The 25,183-nt window shown below is 35.6% G+C and overlaps 1 protein-coding gene across 1 annotated transcript in view; it reads left to right on the top strand.

The window, feature by feature from the left end:
- LOC138694693 (uncharacterized) overlaps window positions 1-25,183 on the top strand; it is a 129,302-nt gene that overhangs the window by 8,034 nt on the left and 96,085 nt on the right. The window contains exon 2 of the transcript XR_011330991.1: window positions 9,539-9,634. The gene's annotated coding sequence lies outside the window, so the exon portion shown is untranslated. The remainder of the gene's footprint in view (window positions 1-9,538; window positions 9,635-25,183) is intronic.

The following is a 25,183-nucleotide window of genomic DNA, read 5'->3' on the forward strand; positions in this document are numbered from 1 at the left end:
TATAGACCTATTTTTAGTGTTGTATAAAAGCTTTGTATTATTTTTATCAAATTATTTGTGTTGTCTTTCTTCTTCAAAATTTCCCACATAATTTCTCGATTAACCGTATCGAAGATCTTTTCAAAATCAATGAAAGCCGTATATGGTGGGACATTATAGCTACTCCCTGTGTTTCCTCTAAATTCATTTTGTTCTTCAATATCCTTGTATTGAATGTTGTTCGTTATACAGAGACATCATTTTATTTTTACTAACATTTTCAATATTAACCTGACTATACCTTTGGATTAATGATTGAGACCCGGAAACACCGTTTTCTACCTTCTTCCACGACTGGAGTTCGATGATACTGGCGTAAAATACAAACAAATCACTTTACTAGGTACAGGAGGGAAGAAAAGTAGTTCATCCATTTACGCAAAGTATGAAATATCGCGATTTTGAGTGTGATAATTTTCATTAGGTTTTGTTTAATCAAAATACAGTACAGTATTAACAATAAGTGTTTTTACTCGCGAACTGAGCTGTCCATGCGAACGTATTCATTATGCAGTGTATATTATACTATCTACAGCACATTAGCGTACGATATAGAGAATGAAGTTAAAATGAAAAATAATCATAATATGAATATTTAAACACATTTTTGAAAATGGTGGCCGTTCATTTCGATACAGGCTTCAGTTCTTTTGTGCATATATCGCACTGCAGACTCTTGCATCTAATTACAATTACCAGTTTCGTCCTTCATTCTTAGTAACTCATGTTGAAATAATTCTGTACCTACTCTATAAAAGAGTACCTTACGTACTGCAAATTCAGTCTTCACTTCTGTCCGACCCGCACAGATAAAATTACTCAGACATGCTATCTACTGTCCGTCCAAGTGGTTATGTTGCAGGATCGTAGAATGGGGGGAATCACGTGATAGTTAATTACTTTAAACAGTTGTATAATATTACGTAGACGTCCAATCAATTCCTAACAGAAATTAATGTTTTCAGAAAAGAGCTAGTCTTTACAGTGGAGCGAACAGAAGCAGGTGGGGGAAATCGGGATGCGACGTAGGCAAACGGACGACAGTACCCGTGCGAAAATATGATTCAATATTGGAAGTTTTCGTCACTGGAAAACGCGAACATATTTCTGAAACGTACTATAATCACTAACTCAGTACTGCGGCCTTGGTTCTGTGTGGAGGAACTTCGTTAATAGAAGGGGTGGGAGTGAAGTACATTCAAAAACTCAGGTACAATAAAAGTTGAAGTAAAAATAAAATGATGTCCCTGTATTTCGAATGCAGTGACACGTCCATAGAGTATAATAGAGGTTAATATGTCTCATCGTGAAACTAGCAGCCCCGGGTTCAAATCCTGATTGGAACAAATTACCTGGTTTGTGTTTTTTTTTCTCGAGATTTTCCCTCGTGAAACAATTATTGAAGAAGAATTGCTGGATAACTTTCGACATTGGATCTCGGACTCATTTCGTTCCCTCCGTTGCGTCCGATGTAGAGTCAGCTGCCGGCCGCCACCGTGGTATGTGGTCATTAGTTGCTGGTGATAGAGCTATGTAACATGGGCTCTTCCTGGGGCTCTTAGTAGCTTGTAGGACGGGGATTGAGGGACCGCGGTGAGGCCGTATTAGAAGTACTGAATGATTGACATTTTTGGGGGAAACACACGGTTATAGTCGAGCTATCACTGCTGTTAATGTCATGTCTGCCTAACAGAGGAGCATAATGGTAAAAACCACGAGTAATCATCTGGCGAAACACGTTGCTCGACTCCCTCAGGCGCACATGTACGAATAAACTGCAGGTGCTACTCAGAGCAGTGGTGCTACTTACATAGTGATACTAGTTCAGTTTTTATTGGTGTTGTAACAGTTGTAATTTAAAGAAACGGCATTTATCTTTCATTGCTTCATGCTCTCCGGAATACTTACTGTACAGTTTCCCTGGAAAAGGATGAGACGATTGAATATTCCTAAGTCTCAGATGTAAGACACTGCGCATGATCGGAGACCAGAGCACCGATACACAAGATAACGAATATTGAGTTACTTAAATTCAGGCTATTTGGTTTGTTACTAGCATCGTTCCGAAATTCAATTAAAACACTGCAAAAAATATGATAATATTACGTAAATAAAAGATAAATATATACATAAATCGTGTAGTTAAATCGATAATGGACCTTCATGACTAGATCGACACTCCGCACAGAAAGGAAAGCTTTCATGTCGTTTCCATAGCTCAGACGGTAAGACTTCTGCGTGTTGTGTAGAAGAGTGCGAGTTCGATTCTTAGTCTACACAACAATTTTTTTTTCTAAATAACGTTGAAATAGCTAAGTCACGTTGAAATATAGTTTTACAAAGTCCTGAGATTAAGTGTTAATGATCGCAAACAATACAAAATTACAAGTTATAATATTATAAACGTTAATCTAATGAATGCATTTATACACACACATATATACAATGTAAATGCATATATATTAAAAACTAACAATTAAAATGAAATTAAAAAAATATATAATAATAGACAAACTTTTACAAAGGTTTAGAGTCCTTAGGCTATGTCATTTGTTGAGTAATTATTACAATAATTTATTAATAGCTTTCCCATATGTGTAAGAAATGCACTCGCAAAAAACAATTTTTGTTAAAAGTATGGCTTTGGATTATTTCATTCTCACCCCTGCAGTTAATTTTAACTATTTTATCTACGTGTTTGCATTCAATTTTATTCATGTTATGATTGAATGTATAAGCACTGTTGCAGTTATTGACTAATTACATATATTAATAATAATTATTAAATACATCTGTTAAGTAACCAATTGCAGTATCTTTTGCAAAATCTTGAATGTTTAAGTTGTCAATAATATTTCTGTACTATATACTATAATACGTTAAAAGAATTTGCAATAGATTTGGGATCCTCTACTTTATAATCATTGGTTTTAATGAAAAAATATTTTCTTTCTTAGGATATCTACAAGTTTAAATTTAATAATATTACGAATAGGTTTAATTGCATTATCTGAATTTTGTACTTTTCTACTCAAATATATTCTGTTTCCCTCTTTCATAATTTTTGATAAATTACACTGTACTTCTTGCAGTATTTAAGAACATGAAGATCATTACATTGCAACTCATTACATATAGATTCTTCTTTTTAATACATGAGATTTTGAAGTCCCTGCGTTATCTACATGTTTTAACTTTTGAATTTTTTCACAACATTGAGTGGAGAACATCCACTGAAGTGATTATGAAATTAAGTGAAAAATTCAATATATTTACGCTTAATATCAGTAGTACCAGTATCATATATGTTTTTCCAAGATTCATTTTGTATACATAAATGTAAATAATCACTAGATACAGCAATTACGATCCTTTCTTAGTTTTTAAATTAATATTTTGAAATTGTTCAGTGACATTGGAAACACATAGGATTTGTTTATCATGGTCAGACAAGCCATTGATTATAGGTTCTGTCGAATAGGAATTCAGTCTAATTCTGTGTACAAAACGTTTATCAATGGCTGTGTTACTTCAGCTTGTATGCTATGGGAAAATGACCCTACGAATAAGGTTTCCAGTTTCAAGGAGTGAATTTAATTTACTTTTACGGAAAAGTTCCGAGAGATAATCTATGTTTATGTCACTACAGATCACAAATTCCATATGAGATTTCTAAAGTCTTTTCTTTACAAATTCAATGTTGGCTATAAATATTAATAAATAATGTAAGAAATATGAATGATTGTAGTTATAAGTCTGATTTACATTATAAAAAGCAAGAAGTTACATTCCTCGGCAAGATTCGAACTTTCGATGTTTGGTTTTGTCGTCCAACGCACAACCACGGACCTATTCAATGCTTATGTTAATAACATACAATTTAGCTGTAGCAATGTGGTGTCATAACTTGGGGTTTGTTTATTAATGTAATTAGATTTAATTTGATTAGTTTCGCAACAATTGGACTTCCTGTTATATCCTGTTATTTAGATATTTAATTTAGGGTTGATTTATTAACTCTTACTATGCAAGATGCCTCTTATTTCAATAATTCTATATCATGTTAAATAGTCATTGTCTACACTAAAGTATTATCGTCATCTCTCATTTCTCATCGTAATGGCGAACCGACGTGACATGAGACAGCGAGTTATAGCTCTAGTTGAGGCTGGATATGGGGCTAGATCTGCTGGCCGTTTGGTCGGTGTTCCTGGAAGTACAGCCGCGAGATGGGTTCATCGTTACCAAAATTTTGGGGAGGTCGAAAATCGCCCTATTCCTGGGCGTCCGCGGATTTCTTCATTGGAAGAGGATGCTCTTTTATTCGAGACAGTTCGACAGGACCCCTTTCTGACTGCTAACGAAATAAGAGCAGCATCTAACTTTCCCGGCTCTTCACAGACTGTGATCAGCAGGTTGAGGAACCGCGGTATTAGGAGCCGGAGGGCTGCGCAAATGGAAATATTGGGGGAAGCACAAGCTGCCGACCGTCTTGCCTTCGCTACCAATCGAGTGGATTTCGATTGGAGAAATGTAATTTTCTCCGACGAAACAACCATCTCGAGTGATTACGAAGGTCCTGTCCGTGTCTATTGTGAGGATGGTCTCCGACATGATCAGCGCTATGTGCACCGACGTGAAAGATCGGGGCGCTTTAGCATATCGTGTTGGTGGTGGATGTCTTACGATGGACCTGGCGTTATAGAACGCATCGATGGCCGGTTTAATGCGGAAACTTACGAGCACATTCTGGAAAATATATTCCTTCCCTCCGCCCGAGAACGTTTTCCTGAAGGAACATTACTGTTCCAGCAGGATAACCATCCCGTGCACTATGCTGCAAGCATTCAAAGATGGTTTCAAAGGAGACCCGAGATCGAAATCATTAATTGGCCTCCGAAGTCACCTGATTTGAATGTCATCGAAAATTTATGGGCGGAATTGAAAAAGAGAAGGATAGCCACCTATGCCCACCGACGCCCTCGAAATCGAGACGAATTGTGGGATCAAGTTGTTGACACCTGGGAAGATCTCGCCGGGGATCAGAACTTATTCCACAATCTCGTGACATCCATGCCGGATCGACTTAGAGCTGTAATAGAAGCTGATGGCATGTGGACAAGATTTTAAGTTAACAGGTCTCTTTTTGTTTCTTATGATTTTTGTTTGAGGAAGAATACTTTTAACTTCCAAGTAAGATTTATTTTTTTTGACGAGGTTCAGCCCACTTGTAAGACCCAGAAATTGGGCATAAATTATTCCATATTTTTCGACAAATTAGACAGTCGAGGAACTCTGAACAAATTAATTACACCTCAATAAAAAAAAAGTTTTACCTGGGATAGAACACGAGACGTTTCGGTTATACAATGGAACCGGCACGCTACTATATGAGCTACCGAGACAAGACAGTGATAGCAGCAGTCCAGAATGTAGATCCCTTAGCAGGCATTTGCCATTCGGTACAGTGAAGCAATGATATTTTGGGACTCGAGCTATGTTGTGAAATCCTGGCCTTAAATGGCAGTCTTCTTCGTGATCCTTATTCTGGTCGTTGTCCTTGTTGTGGTCCTTGTAACAATTCTTGTACTATCTGTCATGTTATGTATCCCTACGTCGATATCGAGTGAACCGCGCTGTAGAACTTTAACTTCCGACGACCAAGAATCGTCTCATTCTTTTTCAGGGTAACTGTACATAACGAGATGTTAGGTAAAGAACAGCTCGGTTCGGGCAGTGAATCTTCGAACCCGTGTACCACGTCATGCAAAGTGGCAACACTGTGGTCCTTTCATTAAAATATAAATCCTAAAGTATTTGTAAGCTAATAGTTGAACAGACTATAAATTTTATAGCACTCCAGCTTAATCTATGTGCAGTCTTCTACACGAGCATAAAAGAGTGCAATATGCGAAGAAAAAGAAGTTTTATTTTTGGCTTTATTATCATCAGCATGAACAGGTATACAATGTAAATACATTTCTTGTGTCCAAAGTTTATTTCACTTCTACTTTCTTTCTCTATTCTCTTCTGTCTTTCCGGTCCAACTTTTGTAAACTTTTTTTTTTTTTTCATCCAACTATATCCACCATCCAAGTGCTTCTGAGACGACCTCTCTTCCTTCTTCCAGGTGGTATCCAGTCTAGAATCTTTCTCGTTAGCCGCTGTTCGAATATTGTTGAACATACTCATACCATTCTAACTGCTCACATAATCTGAAATTAAATTTTGAACTTTAATTAATTCTCTTCTTATGCTTCATTTCTAATTTTTTTCCAATTTAGAATGTCTTGTGGAGCGTCTTAAATAGCCTATTTCATTTCTGTACTAAGTTTCAAAATCATATGTTTACTCAACTGCCATGTTTCTGCTCTATATGTTAAAGTAAGCTTACTTCGAATAATCTATTTATAAATTTTCAGATTGGTAACCTTCGTTATATTTTTGTCCCACAAAATCCCATTTAATATTGCTGTTGTTGAGGTTCCTTTCTGTTTTATCGTGCTTGCCATTTTTATTAATTTTGATGCCAAAGTATTGATATTCACAGCCTTTGATAGAGCTTTTCCCGTCTTCCAAAATTAAATCTCTTATTTCTTCACCACATGCCATATAAAACTATTTTTACAAATTTATTTTTCCCATTCTAGCATAAGCGCCACTGATGACATAACTAAAGCTCCAAAGTTAATAGCAAAAAATGAAAGCATCCCTAACAAAGATTTGGCAACACTACTATAAACGAAGATGTGTCGTGCAGAGTGCGAGAAATTTACAAGATTGAAAAATACGTAAAAATGGGCTGTGGTGAAATACCATGAAGGTGTACTTTCAAATCTTGTTCAAGTAGATAACAGGACAGGTGTTAAAATGAGACAGAAAATACTTCGTTGAATTAGATAGCCATTTGGAATGTTCGAACGGCTATGTAGAAAAAAAGAAATAAGTTACTTTCTGTTGATCCAAAAAAATTTGAAAGAAACTGTATTACAATTGAAAAATGTACAAGTATTATTGTTCTTCTTCATTCAAGGATTAGTCTTAGAGCCTGTTCCGGCTTCACATTGAGTCCTTCCAACGTTTCCTCCAACTTCCCAGGTCTTTTGTTTCCTTTGGTCTATAGTTCAGGATTCTTCTGGGGATATGGTTGCATCCATTCTACCTAAATGATTAATCTATTGTAACAAGGAAGTTCTGACTGATAAACGCAAACTTTTCTTCATGTTAGATTTGATAGTGAAATCGTTACGTTAACAACTCGAACTAATTTACAATGTTTATTTCGTAAGCAAATCGATATTTTAACAGATGTCACATCTGTGTATGTCCAAATAGATTTAATATCAGATTTATCATACAAATCAGTATGTGAAGAGAATTAGGTTATTTCCGCAGCTATGTTGCGAAATTTACCTTCCTATACCGGGTGTAAGGGCTATAAGTGCCCATTATTTTAACCGATGATTGTTCATGTCATAAGGAAGAAAAAATGCCCTTACAATTTTTTTCTAATGGCAGTATTTAACTAATTATTAAAGTTTACAATATTAGACGTTTTGCAACGTTGCTGGATAGGGAGGAGTGGGTTTTTAAGTACACAGTACAGCTCAAGAGGGCACAGATTCTCTGTTCAAATATAGGAGCAGACCATGATAATACTGTTGTTTACATAAAACGAGCAGCAAATACAACCTTTCAATCTCATTAATAGAACGTTATGGTAAATTTACATTTTATGTAACAATATTGCTCCATTTTTTTATGCATAAAAATAAACAATAATGGTTTTCTGCACAAAATCACACGAACTTTTTTCTAATGCAAAATTTTAATCCCGCCCGCTTCCGTAAAGCAGTATCATTTTAAAACAAATTTCTGGTTGTGTGATTTTCGAAATAGGGTAAGAGACTCCTAGTTTCTAAAAATTGTTGAGAAACGGGTACAAAAGTACGCCGATTAGGTAACCTTCTTTGAGGAAAACGTTGACGGTACATCCTTTTTGTCTCACTTGAATTACAACGACTTTCTCTATAAGTTGATAACATAATTATGATATTCCTAAACTGTGAATGACGTAAGTTATTCATTGAATACCCTGTACTGAACTGTCATCGGCTCAGCAGTATACCTATGGACAGGGAGCTTGAACTCAGTTGACTAGTACTTACGCCAGAATATTGACAAATTTAAGAATGCATTTTTATTTAATTTCACTAAAACGTTATAGAACACACAAATATTTATTTAAACTAATATTAACTCTTTGTTAGATATACCTACTGATGTAATTGTTTTCGTAATTTAATAACAATATAAGCAGTAGCCTACAACGCAAATAAAATAAGATAAATATATTTTTTCTGGGAAAATTATCAAGTTTTGACTCTATGTTGTATGGACATTTTTTGATTCTGTAGACCGTCCCCGACGTCTGAAAAGAACGGCATTTATATCCCTTACACTCTGTATATTTTCCACGTTTTTCAAAGTGGTACTTGAAGTAATATACTTATGTTGGCACTTTTTAATACCGTCCTTAGCACTTACGCAATATTTCCTTCCACATCGTTCTCAGGACTTACGAGATTTTGCACTTATACCAACAACATGTGGTTATGACTAAAATAACGCAATTAAAACGCTTGGACAGATTGCCTGCTTTTCTTCAAGATTTTCTTCCACTGTAAGTCGAATCTCAGGTAATCACATGGCGAATTCTCGGGCTCATCTTTCCAAATATTTCGCTATCACCAATTTTATCCCCGCTATATAACCTGCTCGTTGATACAGTGTCGTAAATAATCTACTGAAAACATAATTAAAATTATTCTAAGAATTGACGTTTCTTGGATATTCTAATTTTATCGTAAAAAAATAAATAAGAGTAATTTTATTGAAACGCTGCAGAGTAGAGACTTGTATGAGTTACATTATTTCTGTGTGGCTGGAGTGTTGTAAACATCAAATAGCCGTAAGTGTGACCCTCACTTCAACCTGATTTCTCGATCAGAATATGCCTTGTTGCCAACTCCTGTGATGAATAAATTTTGTACTGAAGAAGGTACTATGAAAAACTCCAAAGTTGAATATCTTGTAGGGAAAGAAACATTATCAAAATACTTTATATTAGAAAGCTCAACAATAGCACATCGTAAAGCAGGCTCATATAGTTTTCTTGATATGGACCAGCAAAATTGGTTGAAAGTGTACTTCTTTTCTCGGAAAACCACAAACGAAGGACCAAAATGCCAGCTAAAGTTTTGTTTCTTTTACTCGAATGATTAATCACTTCGAACAAGTGCACAAGGTATAATTTTACCATATATACATACCCTCTTGTTATTAAATAATTTCATTTAATTTTGTCATAATATTACGTTTCTACAATTTATTACTGTTTGTAATATACTAATATATAAATAAATTAATCAATCAATAAATAATGTACCGGGAATATATTAATGTATAGACTATATTAATTTCCAACTTTTTTTTACAGGTTTTCATATCATAATACTTTGAAATCTTATTATTTTGTGAATGTGTGCGTCTTCATGGTGACGTGAACGAATCACTGAAGCAGCACTTCATGAAGGTGAGTAAACCGATATTATTTGTTCGCTCACTTCATCCCTTCCATGGGGTTATTTATTGAAACTGATCTTCGTATGCCGGCCAGATTCTAAGAATTTAGAGGAAGAAACAGCCATCGGAGAGATTTTTCTCCTCTTCAATTGTAATTTCACAATTTATTTCCGTGGCATCTTTACATTGTCTCTGAATAGCTTCTGCAGTTAGGAAGGGACGTGGACATTAATACCACCATCAACGGCGTGTGTATATTGTTTTTTTTTTTTAATTTACAGTATATTGGAAATGCACATACAGATTTTATCTGACTTCTGAAACAAAATAGAGATCATAATTACTAAATCATCTAGTATTCCAAATTTTATTGTTCATAGACGTTCCATAAAAAAAAAAGAAAGTGATGTGTGAATAATTGAAATGTAGAGTCCTCCGTATATGACGCCACGAGACGTCACTTCGAAGTTCAAGGAAATTTGTCGGATGTTGCGTGCGTGCAGTTCACCTCAATCTTTTGAGAGCTACTGAAGACATTACTCATTCGTATGTTATATAGTGCAAACTATTGTGTTTTTTTAATTATTTGAGAACACTGAAGGAATTAGTGCGTAGTGTATTGCAAGCTATTGCGTTTTTTTTTTTAATTTTTTGACAACATTAAACGGATTTCTCATTCTTACGTAATGTAGTGTAAGCTAGTGTGTTTTTTTAATTGTTTGAGAACATGTTATTGTTTTTTAATTGTTTGATAACATTTAAGGGATTAGTGTTTAGTATAGTGCAAGCTGTTGTGTTTTTAATTGTTTGATAACATAGAATGGGTTATTGCACAGTGTAGTGCAAGCTATTGTGTTTTCTTATTCTTTCAATTTCTTTTAGAACCTGAAGGGATCACTCATTCGCACGTAGTGTAGTGCAAACTATTGTTTTTTTTTCTACTTTTTCGACAAAACTGAAGGGATTACTCATTCGTATGTAGTGTAGTGCAAACTATTTTGTTTCTTTTCTATTTTTTTTTTCATTTTTTTTAGATCGCTGAAGGGATTACTCATTCGTGCGCAGTGTAGTGCAAGCTATTGTTTTTTTTTTCTAATAATTTGAGAATGGCATAAGACATATTACAAGGAATTTTTGTAGTTTTAAATTATGCAAAACTGTAATATTATATATATATATATATATATATATATATATATATATATATATATTAGAGCTGGAAACTATTCGAATGAATTCATTCGATTTATTCGATTGCTAAAATCATTCGAAATGTTAAGAAAACCATTCGAATTATTTCTGCGTAGTGAACCAAAAGGCTTCGGTTTTCAAGATAAAAAACGCGCTTTCTTAATGACAAGCGATTTGTCCTTGAGTGCCTCGCGACCAGCAACATCAGTTAAAGGGAAAGATTCTGAAAGCCTATGCATCTTGAAATTTCTTATTGCTATTTTCATATATTGAACATTTATTAACCGAGAGGGCTAGCGGCGTGGTAAAGAGCTGGGCTTACATTCGGGAGGTCCGGGGTTCGATCCCAGGGGCCGGCAATCCTAACTGAGGTTTTTCATGGTTTCCTCAGTTATTTCCAGGCAAAAGCCGGGATTGTACCTCTTGAAAGTCCAGCCATGGACAACGATCCTTCCTTTAATCCTTTCATATGTGTGAGTGAATGAAGTGTAATGTCTTAAATGTTTGTGTTGTATCGGAGGTGGCCCTGGCACTGAGCTGATCCCTCATCCGGGGAGGCCCTCCATGTCCTTGTGTGGTCAAAAAAGTATATATGTGATCCATAGATTAATTCCTCTCCTGACAGGTCGCGGCCCTGTAAGGCCCGTGTGGCGTGGGTCGTGTAAATGAACCTAAAAGGGAGAGGTTAAACTAAGGGGACGAAGAAGAAGAAGAAGAAGAAGAAATTTTATTATATTAAGTTATACATTATAGACCTAAATAAGACATCAGAAATTATACTACATTATCATTTCTTGTTTTCTTAAAGTTAAGGTGTACATTCTTATGTATAAAAACGATGGTTTATTTAAAGCTGTAAGTACCAAGAGAAAACTACTATATTTATCCTAAAATGTCTTATGATTTGCGTTAATTATAAAGAAACATTATACTACATTACCTTTGTTAGGCCTATTAACAAAATTCGAATTGTGTTCTTATAAATTAGAACATTGATTTAAAGCTGTAAGTGCCAAACATGAATCTTGAAATAACTTCTTGTTTTTCGAATATAAATTTTCATTCAATGCCAGTAGAACCTCTATTATCCGTGGTAATGAAGGGAGTGGGCTGAACGGCTAATCAAAAAATCGGATAATCCGTACCATAAAATATTTTATGCTCGACCATGCCGAAATGTAGTAATTATACACCTGGTAGCAGCCCTTCAATGGACCTCATTAAAGTACACCTATTCATTAAAGTTCAGGTTTTCCACCAATCAGAAAGCACCATTGTAGCAATATGAAAGCGCAAGTATCGATTATTCTCGGATATGCAATCGAAAGACAACTAGCGAAACGTCACGGAGGCTGGAAATCCAATACTGTCGCAGAAGGTTATGTTCTGTTACTATAATAATTAGCGTTAATTGTAAATAATATTCAAATAAATCCAATTTGTCATCTCGTTTTTCAATGTCTAAATCAATTTCCAGGTTATATCAAGATTAATGTTCATTTTACTCTCTAGATTATATCAAGGTCAATGACATTTGTTCCTCGGGAAAAATCAATACTTTCGCGCCTGCGCACATCTCACAATTTACGAGATATTGCACAAGGTCACTTCCGCTCCCCAGTCAGATAATAATATGAATACTTATGAATAATTTCAAGTTAGAAATATGGTCGAGCATAAAAAGTCGTATGAAACTTGCCTACAATGGTAATTAAGACGCTCGTATGAAAATTATGAAACTCGCTTGCGCTCGTTTCATAAACATACTCTCGTCTTAATTATTACCATTATAGGCTCGTTGCATAATGTACTATTCGTAAATTTAGTGAATAATATTTACACTTTCGTAATTCTCTTCGTGTTGTTGCGTTTAACATGGTAGATAGTGGATCAGAAGTTCGCGAATTTAAGTCTGGCTGTCAGCGACGGGTTTTTAAGTGGCAAGGAAACTCCATGTAATGGCTGTCTGTGGAAAGATAAAAGTAGTGGAGGTCTCGTGTTGTAGATTTACATACACTCAAATCTTGTATTCTGATACGAGATGAGCCACGGTTTCTCTTTCCCCAAACCACTCAATTATTTACTTTATATATATATATATATATATATATATATATATATATATATATATATATAACACAATGAGATTTCTTTCGACAACGGAGAAAACATTTGGATCGGTGTCGGGTAGAGTTCCCGGGTAGCTCAGTGGGAGAGCGTTGGTACGTTTAACCAAAGGTCCCGGGTTCGATACCCGGCCCCGGAACAATTTTTCCCTCGAAATTATTCAAATTAACTTTACAGGGAGTTATTCCTGAAAGCTTAATTTGCATAATACATGTCACTGTACGTAACAGAAAACCGCAATTTAAAGTCACACAGAGTTAGTGTGCACTCAAATGTTGGTTGCTTGACTGTTGTCAGCCCACTTTGAGGTCTGTGGATATAGAGGGAAAAATTGGATCGGTGTCGGGTAGAGTTCCCGAGTAGCTCAGTGGGAGAGCGTTGGTACGTTTAACCAAAGGTCCCGGGTTCGATACCCGGTCCCGGAACAATTTTTCCCTCGAAATTATTCATTTCGTGTAGAAGTTACACAGTACAACAATTCGAACAGTAGACCATACTGTGTAAGGAAAAAGGCTTGTAATAACACTCTCTAGAAAAAAATAACGTGCTAATACAATGTACAGTACTTCCTATATTTCTGCAGCAAAAAAAAAAAAAAAGCGAGAGAAAGACAGATGGTTAATCTACCAATCTGTTAATAGGGTGTGGGGTGACAGATAATCGGGGTTCTATTGTACAAGGTTTCGTGTTCTTACAGTACTAAATTTAGACACATTCATTTCTAATGCACAACGTATTTGACCATTAGGTCTATATAGTTAACAGACTGCACGTGTATCTTGTCAACTGTTGTCAGCTGATCTCTTGACCTTGCTCTTTGAATGAATGTGTTCTCATGCGTGCCGGATGTGCTCTAATATTAAAACTTCTCTGCCCTCGATAGTAAATTTAATGAAAGATTACATTCGAAATCTATTTCAGCAATGGAATGAACATCTCTTAACCTGCGCCACAAATTTTACATAATTCTACGTTTCGAAAGATATCATCAGATGAATTCATTCGAATCATACTGTGCTGATTAGAAATCGGAGAAAATTCGTCTGTATTTAAGCAGATTCATAGTATATACAGTAATAACGTGATACCGTGATACCGGTATTACAATATAATAATGTAACTGCACACTTTCCTTTTACTTTCGTCGCGACCGCGACTATGCGATAACAAAACAATATCCGACTTCCACAAGGTGTTAAAGAATAAACATCAGAAAATATTTACCAACAAGTGTTTTAAAAACAAATTCACTGTAAAAAAGGGGGGGGGAAGAGAGAGAATTCCGCCTCCCCCCCCTGGAAATTGCCGCGTCTAGGCCTAAGTCTCACCCCTTCATAAAATAAAATCTTATCATCAATTTTTAACACTTTCAATATATTGTAACTCCCAACTCATTACAAAGAAACAGACAATTTTCACTGTGGTTCCTATTTTTTTAGCAATGTAATATAGGATAAATGAAGACATTTGAAGAGTCCACTGCAAGAATGATGGATGTCATTTGGAATACATTTTGCGGGAGAAGCAAATGAAAGTTTGAAATACTTAGCGCTCAAAGCTTAACTGAGATTTTCCGATCATTACTGGACAATGACTATCAGTGTTAATGCCATATAACTCTCTATGTACATTCTATATGTCTTAAGCTATGCATTGACGGTCTTGGTTCATTTTCGACAAGAAAGTGACATCCATCATTCTTGCAGTGGACTCTTCATTTGATATCTGTGGATTGTTTGTCTATACTTCGTTTCATAATGTCTGGCAGCAGATGTAAACATTGCCAGGAGAGAAGTATAATTACGAGGGCTATTCATGAAGTAACTTCCATTTTCATATAGCGTGCATAACAACAGAGACAGTGGCGCTGTTCTTGCAGTGGATTGTACCTTGAAGTAGTACGCGTCGAGCAGCGGTAGAGTCAAGGTCGTGTCTTTATTCCTCTCTGAGCCACATGCTGCCAAAATGTGTGCTGCAATCGCAAGTCCCGCCAGGTGTGAGGTACGTTCTGAAATATGATTTCTTGTGGCCAAAAACTGTAAAGCTGGTGAAATCCATCGCCAACTTTGTGAAGTTTATGGGCCAGGCGTAATGAGTGAAGGTGGTGTAAGACAATGGTGCCGTATGTTCAGAAATGGCGAACCAATGTCCATGATGAAGAGAGAAGTGGTCGACCGAGTATCGTGAATGCACATCTGATTCGTTTGGTTGACGAAAGGGTTAGAGCAAACCGCAGGTTTACCATGTCGGAGCTTAGTGAGGATTTTCCACAGATTAGTCGTACTCTTCTGTACAAAGTGATTACCGAAGATTTGGGCTACCGGAAACTTTCTGCCAGATGTGTGCCTAAACTCCTTTGTCCTTTCTGAAGAACAAAAGGCTCAACAGATGGGAGCAGCACTGTCCTTTCTCGAGCGTTACGAAAGAGAAAGTGATGCTTTTCTCGATCATATTGTGACAGCAGATGAGACTTGGGTGTGGCATGTGAATGCAGAAACAAAGCTTTAATCAATGCAGTGGAGCCATACTCGCTCCCCGAAAAAAAAAAAAAAAACCCACAAAGTGTCGTCAAACACTTTCCACGAGGAAACTCATGGCAACTATCTTCTGGGAAAGAAAAGGAATTTTGCTAGTGGAGTTCTTGGAGAGGAATGCCACAATTAACGCTGAGTGTTACTGTAACACACTAACAAACTTGAAAAGGGCCATTCAGAACAAACGTCGTGATATGTTGAGCTCTGGGGTGATTTTCCTGCATGACAACGCCCGGCCGCATACAGCACGTCATACTGCGACCAAACTGCAAGAATTCAACTAGGAAGTATTGGATCACCTTCCCTATAGCCCAGATTTGGCGCCTAACGATTACGATTTCTTAGTGCACATGAAGACGTGTCTTGGCTCGAAGCGCTTTGACGATGACAAAGAGTTGAAAACCAGCGTCGTAGATGGCTTCAGTCGCAGGTGGCCGAATTCTACGATTGCGGAATTTCAAAGCCCATCAAACGCTACGACAAGTGTCTCAATGTGACTCGAAACTATGTGGAAAAATAAGCTAGAGTGTATACTTTCAAACGTATTGTAACCCAGTTCTGTAACATAATTCACAGGTTTGTAAAAAATAAACGGAAGTTACTTTATGAATAGCCCTCGTACTATTCAACCTGTGGCAGAGGTCTTACTCGTAGCAGTCCAATTGCATCTCATCTCTCGTACCTACCCTGTCCTGAAGCCAAACTGTTCTTTCAACTGTTTCTGTATAAGTACTAATGAGTGCAAAAAAAAAAAGATATATCCGACACAAAGCCTGCCGCTATGGTTTTAAGTAAACGATTTTACTATGTCATCAATTCCACAGAAGCCAGATAACTTATTAAATAGCCGATAGAAACATCTTATAATATTACATTTTGAATTACTTTAGATGTCTTCAGATATAATAATAATAATCTTCATTAAACGCGAATATGTACAACTTCCAGCCTCCCCCTTCCCCCTCCAGAAATATGGCGGTGCAAAGTGACCTATGCTACTTCGTCCTTTTGAGGGGCGGGGGGGGAGGAACTGAAACACTAGCATCGCCCTAATCCCTTCGTGAAAGCAAAGAGAAAATCCATTAGCCTGGTTCCGCGGGTGTCCGTTCTTTGCACAAACAGGCGGTATTGATTTGTTGACAAGCTGAGATATCGCGTGCCTTCCTCTATGCGCCAGTAGTTAAGAAAGTTCTAGAATTTTGACTTGCTTCATTTTCAGTCAAATTTTAGGACGTTTTGACACGAAAGGAATGACGTATTAGTTTTTCATTATAAAAGCAGAGGAGGGAATTTTATTTTTGTTTCTGGTACTAGATTACTTTATGATGAGAAACGGCTTTAAAAAAGTTGTTCTTGTTTCGTGTGGTTCACGAACCATGTTCAGTAATTAATAAATGTCTTTCATACGATACTTATTTCTTTTTAGTTATCTATTTACTTGATTATTATTTAATAGTGACGAAAATTTCCCGAACAATTTTTAAATCGGAAATTTGTGCTGAATATTTTCAAGTAATTTTTCTGAAAATTTTCCCCTTATTAATAAGCAAGTTTTTTAGTATATTAATTTTGTAAAGTTTTATCATTTTACCGATATAATTATCGTTCACCTTTTATCCTAATTAGTACATGAACTAATTGCTGCTTAAATAGCCATAATTTACACAACACGTATTTTTGTATTATACAAGCACACGAAAACTATACACACAAAATTCAAAACGGATCAGAATTTAAAAATAAATTTTATCTGGAAATCAACTGTACAAAATAATTTTCTCGGACAATCGTAGATCAAGTTCAATATAACGCAGAACTTCGTACTTGCTCGGGTAAGGGTGACTACTGAGCTGTTAATGTGTCAAATAGAAGGGAAGTCCACAGTTAGACCTGTAATGAAGTCTGGGAATCACAAACCACAATTATATTAATATAGTCAGTCATAAACAAATAATTATTTTAAAATGACAAGCATTCATCAGCTCTATCTGGAGGAAATAAGATCATTAAATTCTCAAGAAATTATACGTATTTTGTTATGAGCAATACATATTGTAGCTCTTGAGGTTGTGAGCAAAGGAGCGAAGAATGCAACAGTTTGGTGAGGCGGAAAATTTTCCGGAAAAAATGTAGGGGAAATTTTTCAGACAAATTTTCCATTTCAGAAAATTTTCTGCTGAAAATGTTCCTTCTCACATCACTATTGTTATTACTAGTCCTCTTGTTTTTCCACGCACTCTTGATTTTATGGGTTTCAGTATACCGAAGTGAAGTTCAGTGAATTTTATCAACCATGTCTGCTTGATGACTCTGACATATATTGTGTTACTGCAGAATCTTCAGTTAATATTTCACGTGATCAACAGCCTTCCTTCTCGCATTATCATGAAGGTGTTGGTGCTGATGTCAAAACATGAAGGATCTCTTGAGAAGTGTATAGAATTACATCTGTCGTTGGTCTAACTGTTAACAAGATTTTCGCATCAGTTCGATGGTGTTTGGGTAAAGAGAGTTAAGTCATAAAAATGTGTCTTGAGAAAAATGAAATTTAAACTTCGGACCCTAATTGCAAATAATTTTCTACACAAATAAAACACATTAAATGGTAGTATTATTTTGTTTCTTTGCACACCCACGTGTATAATTTAACTTCACTTGGGGAACAAAACTCCATTTGCACAAAAAATTATTTAATCCTCTTTAACCGAACATCATCGAGTTATTTTCAAAAGTTGTGCAGTTTAAAGTTGGTAAATCCAAGTATAAGTTAGTATTATGTGTGCGTTGACTGTGAACTTTCTATCTTTGGGATTATTACATCAAACAAAAATGTTTTCTTCATTTTGCCAAGAACTATAGGTTAATAACCGGAATTGGTTTGTTACTTTCAACTGTTACATGTCAATGTACTTCTATCCCTGTACTTAATGCCTTAGCTCAGTGGTGCATATTGAAGCCCGTACGAGCTAGCGCTCGCGGAATATCTCTCTTCCCCTACTAGAACGCACCAAAAGAGAGGGTAACGATGCAAAAGTTGTCCATCCATAGGTTAAGTGGAGCATATTTGTATAGAACGAGATATACCGTCCTTAATATGTGGTAAACATTGCATTATTAAGAAAATCGTGTTCAGAGACGTTAAGTGGAAGTGATTCAACCTAAATCAGAACTCTTTGTTACCTCCATTCCGCAAATGCAGAAAATGTGCTTCCAGAACTATAGTTATAATTAATTGATTTTTATACTGAAATATACATAAGATAACAAGGAGTTCCTTAGCTTTTATAATTCCCTAAACTTTGAACTGTGTCTGAAAATTCGTATATTTGTAGCGAAAATTAGCTTATTACAATTTTCAGCAGCACATACGTACCGGTAGGTTTTCATGAACCTAACAAAGCGAACATTAAGGGCTAAGCTATTCGAACATGATAAGCGTCCTATGCTTAGATTTACTTCTTTAAATAACTTTTTTCGAAACGTAAATCGAAGAAGAGATTCTGGCGAAATTTTATCTTAAAAGGTTTATTTTTAACAGTATTGCTATTGTAGTTACAATGATGCAATACTCTAGCAGTTTCGAAAGTTTTAGGCTATACGTAGACGCAGTTATTAAGTTATTAATTTCGTATTGTAGGCCTAATATAAGTAACTGTCCACACCTGTGGAGTAACGGTTAGCGCGTCTAGCCGCGAAACCAGGTGGCCCGGGTTCGAATCCCAGTCGGGGCAAGTTACCTGGTTGAGGTTTTTTCCGGGGTTTTCCCTCAACCCAATATGAGCAAATGCTGGGTAACTATCGGTGTTGGACCCCGGACTCACTTCACCGGCATTATCACCTTCATCTCATTCAGACGGTAAATAACCTAAGATGTTGATAAAGCGTCGTAAAATAACCTACTAAAATAAATAAATAAATAAATAAATAAAATAAGTAACTTTTTGTTAGTTATTCAAAATCGTAGATATTTAACATCTTCTTTTGTGAAATAATTTTATTGCATTTATTAAAAATGTGCATAACAGAAGTGTAAAGAGTTGTTGCATTTCAACTTTATAATGATTAAAGCCCGGATTTCTAAGCACAATCAAACAGTAAAATAAGCAAGCAAATAAGCACGAAGAATGATGAAAATAAGCACCAAAATAAACAAAAACGAATACACGGAAACAGTAAAATAAGCATGTAAAATGACGAAAATAAGCGCCAAAATAAGCAAAAACGAATACACGGAAATATGGTGATAAATTATTTGTTTCGTAGAACTCTTATCTTACTGAAGGCTGTTGCAGTATACAAGGAAGATCATTCTGAAATTTTCCTGTGTGAAGCTCCTGCGTCTGTCAGGGAAGAATGATTTGTACAGTGAAAATGTTCTTTCGACGTCGCATGACGTCACAGGCGCATGTGAAAAACACCACAGTTCTTCGGTGAATTTCTCTTCAATACCTGTTTCTTCACCAGAAAGCTTTTTAGAAATTTGACACAGTGTTTTGTGACCGGAATTATTCTGTGATACCTGACTGAGTTTATCGAACGCAATTTTTGCAACCCCATGTGTTTCTGAAGGTATGTTACCGAAATTTCTTCTATCAGAGAAAGTGAATGTTCCAAGGAATTATTTCGAGCTTCCAACTGCTTTAAAATTTCGGGTATTTTGGAGAAACGGTTATGGATGTACTTAATCTTTTCTTGGATGCCGTTTTTAGCAAAACATTCGTGGGCTGTGGCAATGCTGACTGCATCTTCTGCATTTAGGGAATTCAAAACATTTTTCACTTCACTGAAATGTTCCGCATAGTATGATATAGCCTGTAAGCACGTACCCTATCGAGTTAGACTGGCTGAGGAGGTAAAGACAAATTTAGAAGGAGTTCACGAAATTTTTAAATTCTAATCGGTGACTTTATAAACACTTTCTTCACGCTGAAAACAAGAAGATCCACATCTTTATACTTCCTAGTCGCAGAAGCTTGGCGGGGAATCCCAACGTTCTCTCCTAATTAGAACTACGCAGTATTATTTCGCAACATCCTGGGTCGTACTCTAGCATTGCTTTCTTATGCATTCCACTGAAGTTAAGTTTTTATTAGCCAATAATAAAAAAGGGAATCAGTGATAAATGACGGCTAGTGAAATATGCACTTTTAAAATTATAGTTTTGAGTAAAATATGCTGTTTTAATTAAAAATCGTAAAATAAGTAAGCAAAAAGTTTTCCTACGACATAAGCATTTATAAGCTAAAACTCCTTATCTAGGTGTGTCTTACGAAGTATAACCTTTCTGCTTATCTTTAAAAGTGTGGAAAAGAATATGCATTTTGCTTAGAAATTCGGGCTTTAATAATGATCATTGATCATATTGTTCATCGTTGTCTTTTTATCGCTGCTATTTGTATACAGCAATATATAATGCAGCTAGGTGACACGCGAAGTAATCGAAGGTCGTTCACGCGCTATTTTCTATACATCCCTGCCTTAGCTGATTAATATTTCATAGTATGCCGCGTGGATTATTTTTGACGAGGATAAAGTGTTTCTACAAAATGAGGAAAGGAAAGCATCCTTATCCCTGTAAAGATAATAGTAAAGTCTAAAAAGGACTGCATTTACTCCGTTTTACATCGAAACGAACGTATTCTATATTTTCGCGTTGTATTTGTTTGCCTTTTGGTGCTGTTATGTTTCCGGGTTGCATTTCTTCGTTTTTCAGTGCTGCTAGTTAAAATCGTACAAAATGGAAAATTGAAAGCGAAAATGATTATACATATCCCATTGTGAGTTTGAAGTATTGATAGGCTACATTACTAGATTTAAATATGAGGAATCCTAAATGTTATATAAAAAAATATGAATATTCATAAAGGAAAAAGAATAAAAAAAGACTAGTATGAAAGTGTATATACTAGGGCACAGTCTAGTATATAAAGTCACGAAGCTTGAGTTGATGAGGGTACTAAGAACAATAGACTGTGCCGGTACTGTTTCACATTGTATGTGATGAGGCGATAGTAGCGGTCCTAGTGGTTAGCAACTATCTATGGATGCATATTCCCTACGTATTGAGCTTCCTGACTGTATATACTAGACTGTGTACTAGGGCCCTAATTATTCCAGGGAACTGTGCAATATCGTAAGATCCGTCCATAACTTCTCTTCATTCAGCCTGCGACGTAGGAAAATATCAGTTCCCTCTTAAGATATTAAAAATTTCAGTAGCATAGAAATGTAATGTAAGCAGCCAATTCATGGAAGAAATAGGATTGTTTGCGGGTTATTCCAAATCAGGGTTGCCAGATGTCCCGATATGGCGGGACATGTCCCGATTTTCATATGAAAGTCCCGGGTCCCGCTTCGATTCGAGGCGGGACGCAAAAAGTCCCACCTTTAGAGAATTAACATCGCTTGAATAATTTTATCGTTACGTAGTAACTGATTTCTTTTAGGCCCAAATAATTACATTACATTTCAATTAATTTAATTTTCTTAACAATGTAGGTTTGCACATTGGAAAAAAACGAATATTTGGCAAGTGTATGGTTTGTAGCAGCGAATTCAGTGGTGAATATAGTTCTAAATATTTAAAACGAGATGTTCATTAGAAATGCATGGGCATAGAGAATGGACAGAAGCTTGTTGAAAATGCTGAAGTTCAGTGATAAATATGTAGGAAGCTCTAAAAATGCATACTGTATGTTAAATGATGGGTTTGGAGCAGTAATATGCTAAGACACAAACCAGATATGAATTTAGGTATAAATAAATTTTATCATTGTTATCAAACATTGAAATTTAAATATTTTGTCACGTGATGCCAGACAGCTATTATTAAGTCATTTAAGTTAATAATTTGACACAACATATTATTGCCACAAGCCCTTCAGAAAGACGCCAGAGAAACGTGATGTAACTTACAGCCAGATAAATATTTTTTGTGCTTGGATAGCTGTATTCATAATATGTCTAATTCAAATTGCAATTTTGAGATTCATATTACTTTCTTCAGCTGCGAGATAATTTTTTATTTTTATTTTTGTTTATTTATTTTGTATAGTCATGAAAATGTCAACTCTGCCCAAATTCATATCACACTTTAAGACAAAACATAAGTACTATGCTGAAAAAGGATGTTCCTCCTTGGTAGACCTAAAATCTGGGAACCCTGTTCCAAGTGACCCATTTGTTGCAGCAGATGGCAGAGTAGATTTTGATATCCCTCCTGAAATTTTCTGTCACCTAATTCCTCGTAAGAATCCTCTCTTTCCACTAATGAAACCTCACGCTCATCAACATCCCTATCCAAGTATAATAATAATCGTCTTCGAAATAATTAGCTGGCACGTGACTATTAGACTTTTAAAATTTTTTGGAGACGGAATCGGCAATTTACCCAATCCTCGGTGGTGGTGGTGGTGATGATGAAAAAGCTGAAATAAGTAAACTTAGAACGGGAACTACGGTTTTCTCGCATTTTTCCAGTTAACTGTACATCTTGAAATTGGCAAGGGCTGTGTTGTCGTTATCAGCCTAACAAGATGTTAATGAGCTCCTGTCGAAACCTCCTCTCGAACTGCACACATTGACCGATCTCCACGGCAGATAGTTAAAAAAAATTAGTTGCATGTACTAAAGGATTTGAAATAATACAAAAAATAGTAACATATACTAAAGGGTTAGAAATTAAAGCTTGAATATCGTCGTTGTTCCTGCAATAACTCCTATGTGCAAAATATTAGTACATTATGCAACGAGCTTCTTAATTACCATTATAGGCGAGTTTCATACGACTTTTTATGCTCGACCATATTTCTAACTTGAAATTATTCATTTTATTTGTATCTAACTGACCTTGAGCAATACCTCGTATATTGTGAGATGTGCGCAGACGCGAACGTATTGATTTTTTCCGAGGAACAGATGTCCACATTGACCTTGGTAGCCTATAAGAACCTACAGAGTAAACTAAATATTAACTTTGATATAACATTGAAATTAAATTAGACATTGAAAAACGAGATGACAAATTGAATTTATTTGAATATTATTTACAATTAACGCTAATTATTATAGTAACAGAACATAACCTTCTGCGACAGTATTGGATTTCCAGCCTCCGTGACTTTTCGCTAATTCTCTTTCGATTGCATATCCGAGAATAATCGATACTTGCCGTTTTATAATGGTACAAAGCTGACTTGTCATTGGCTGAACACCTGTACTTTAACCACTTCCCTTATTATCCCGAGTTAACTCGGGTTGCTAACATGTGTCAAAATTTATTAACCCGAGTTAACTCGTTTGAGTCCCATTGTCTACTTCATAGCGATTTTTTAAGTATGTAAGAAAATTAGTGATGTACAGTGATTCTGAAATATTAAATGACCTCTTTTCGAAAATAAAAAAATGACACTTTTTTCACAAAACTGGTAAAATAAATAGTAATGGAAGAGGTTAATGAGTAGGTATACTTTAATGACATGCATTAAAGGACTGCTACCAGGTGTATAATTACTACATTTCGGCATGGTCGAGCATAAAATTTTTTTAGTAGGAAGAAAAAACACATTTATTCATTCTGTGGCAGTGGTACATATAGGAGAATGTGAATTCTTACATTTTCGAAAGAAAGAAATATAATTACATACAGAAGATTTTATTATTTGCTGTATCACTATTTAAGTTATTTAATAGAACAAAAATCTGAAAATTGATAAATATGTCACATAGGAGTTTTTGCAGGAACAACGACGATATGAGATTATGGGAAAATTTAGTAGCCACCGGCTTTAAGTAAATAACACGTGATCACTCAATTGGCGTGTATCATACGACCTTAACTCCAATATCACATGCCAGGACAGGGTAACGACTCACGGTGGAATGGTATTCCCGTTGTTTCTTGTTGCAACGTTACAAGTAGGCTACATTTTAACACCCAGATATTTAGTACGGATAGCTATTTTTTATATTAAATTTGTTTATGTGCTGTGGAGATATATAACTGTGTGCGCATTTTGAAGAGAGGTTTCAAATGAGTTTTTATTATCAGTTTCCATGTGAGAAAGACAGAGTTGAACTGTCACATGTAACAGTAGCGCTAACCATAAGATAAGAACGGCGCAAGGACAGTGGAGAAGTTTCAGTTCGCATTTTATCAGGACTTAGATTTGAAGTTGTGGAGTAATAGTATGGACACGTGATGGTAAATCGAATTAAAAGGTTCCTTTTTTGCGGAAATTTTATGATCATTTTTATATGAAAGCGAGAAGGTAAACATTTTGCCTGAAATTGAGGGAGATTTCAGACTTGTTCTTTGAGAGAATGTCAAATATTTACAACATGAGAAAACAAATTAAACTACAAAATATTAATCTTCACCAATTAATTTATTATATTAAGAACTTTTCCAGGTATCAGTCTAATGTTCGTTTCATTGAAGAAAAGTCTGTGTTAAGTTATTTCAAACAACTGACTGTACCCGTTTAAATAGATATACCTTCTGTTTATTTTTCTAAGTTCGTACTGAATTTCTTCAGTGAACCTGATGTTCTAGAATAGTTCAAAGAACCCTTTGTACTTGACCACTAACTTTCAGATTCTTCAGATTCTTGTACTGTTTTACTTAAGCAGGTATGTCAAAATGTTATTAACAAGTTAAGTTTGAAACTATGATTTTTGATTCGAATATTTACAACAGTTAAGTTTTT

Source organism: Periplaneta americana, chromosome 2, assembly GCF_040183065.1.
Source record: "Periplaneta americana isolate PAMFEO1 chromosome 2, P.americana_PAMFEO1_priV1, whole genome shotgun sequence".
NCBI classification, from domain to species: Eukaryota; Metazoa; Arthropoda; class Insecta; order Blattodea; family Blattidae; genus Periplaneta; species Periplaneta americana.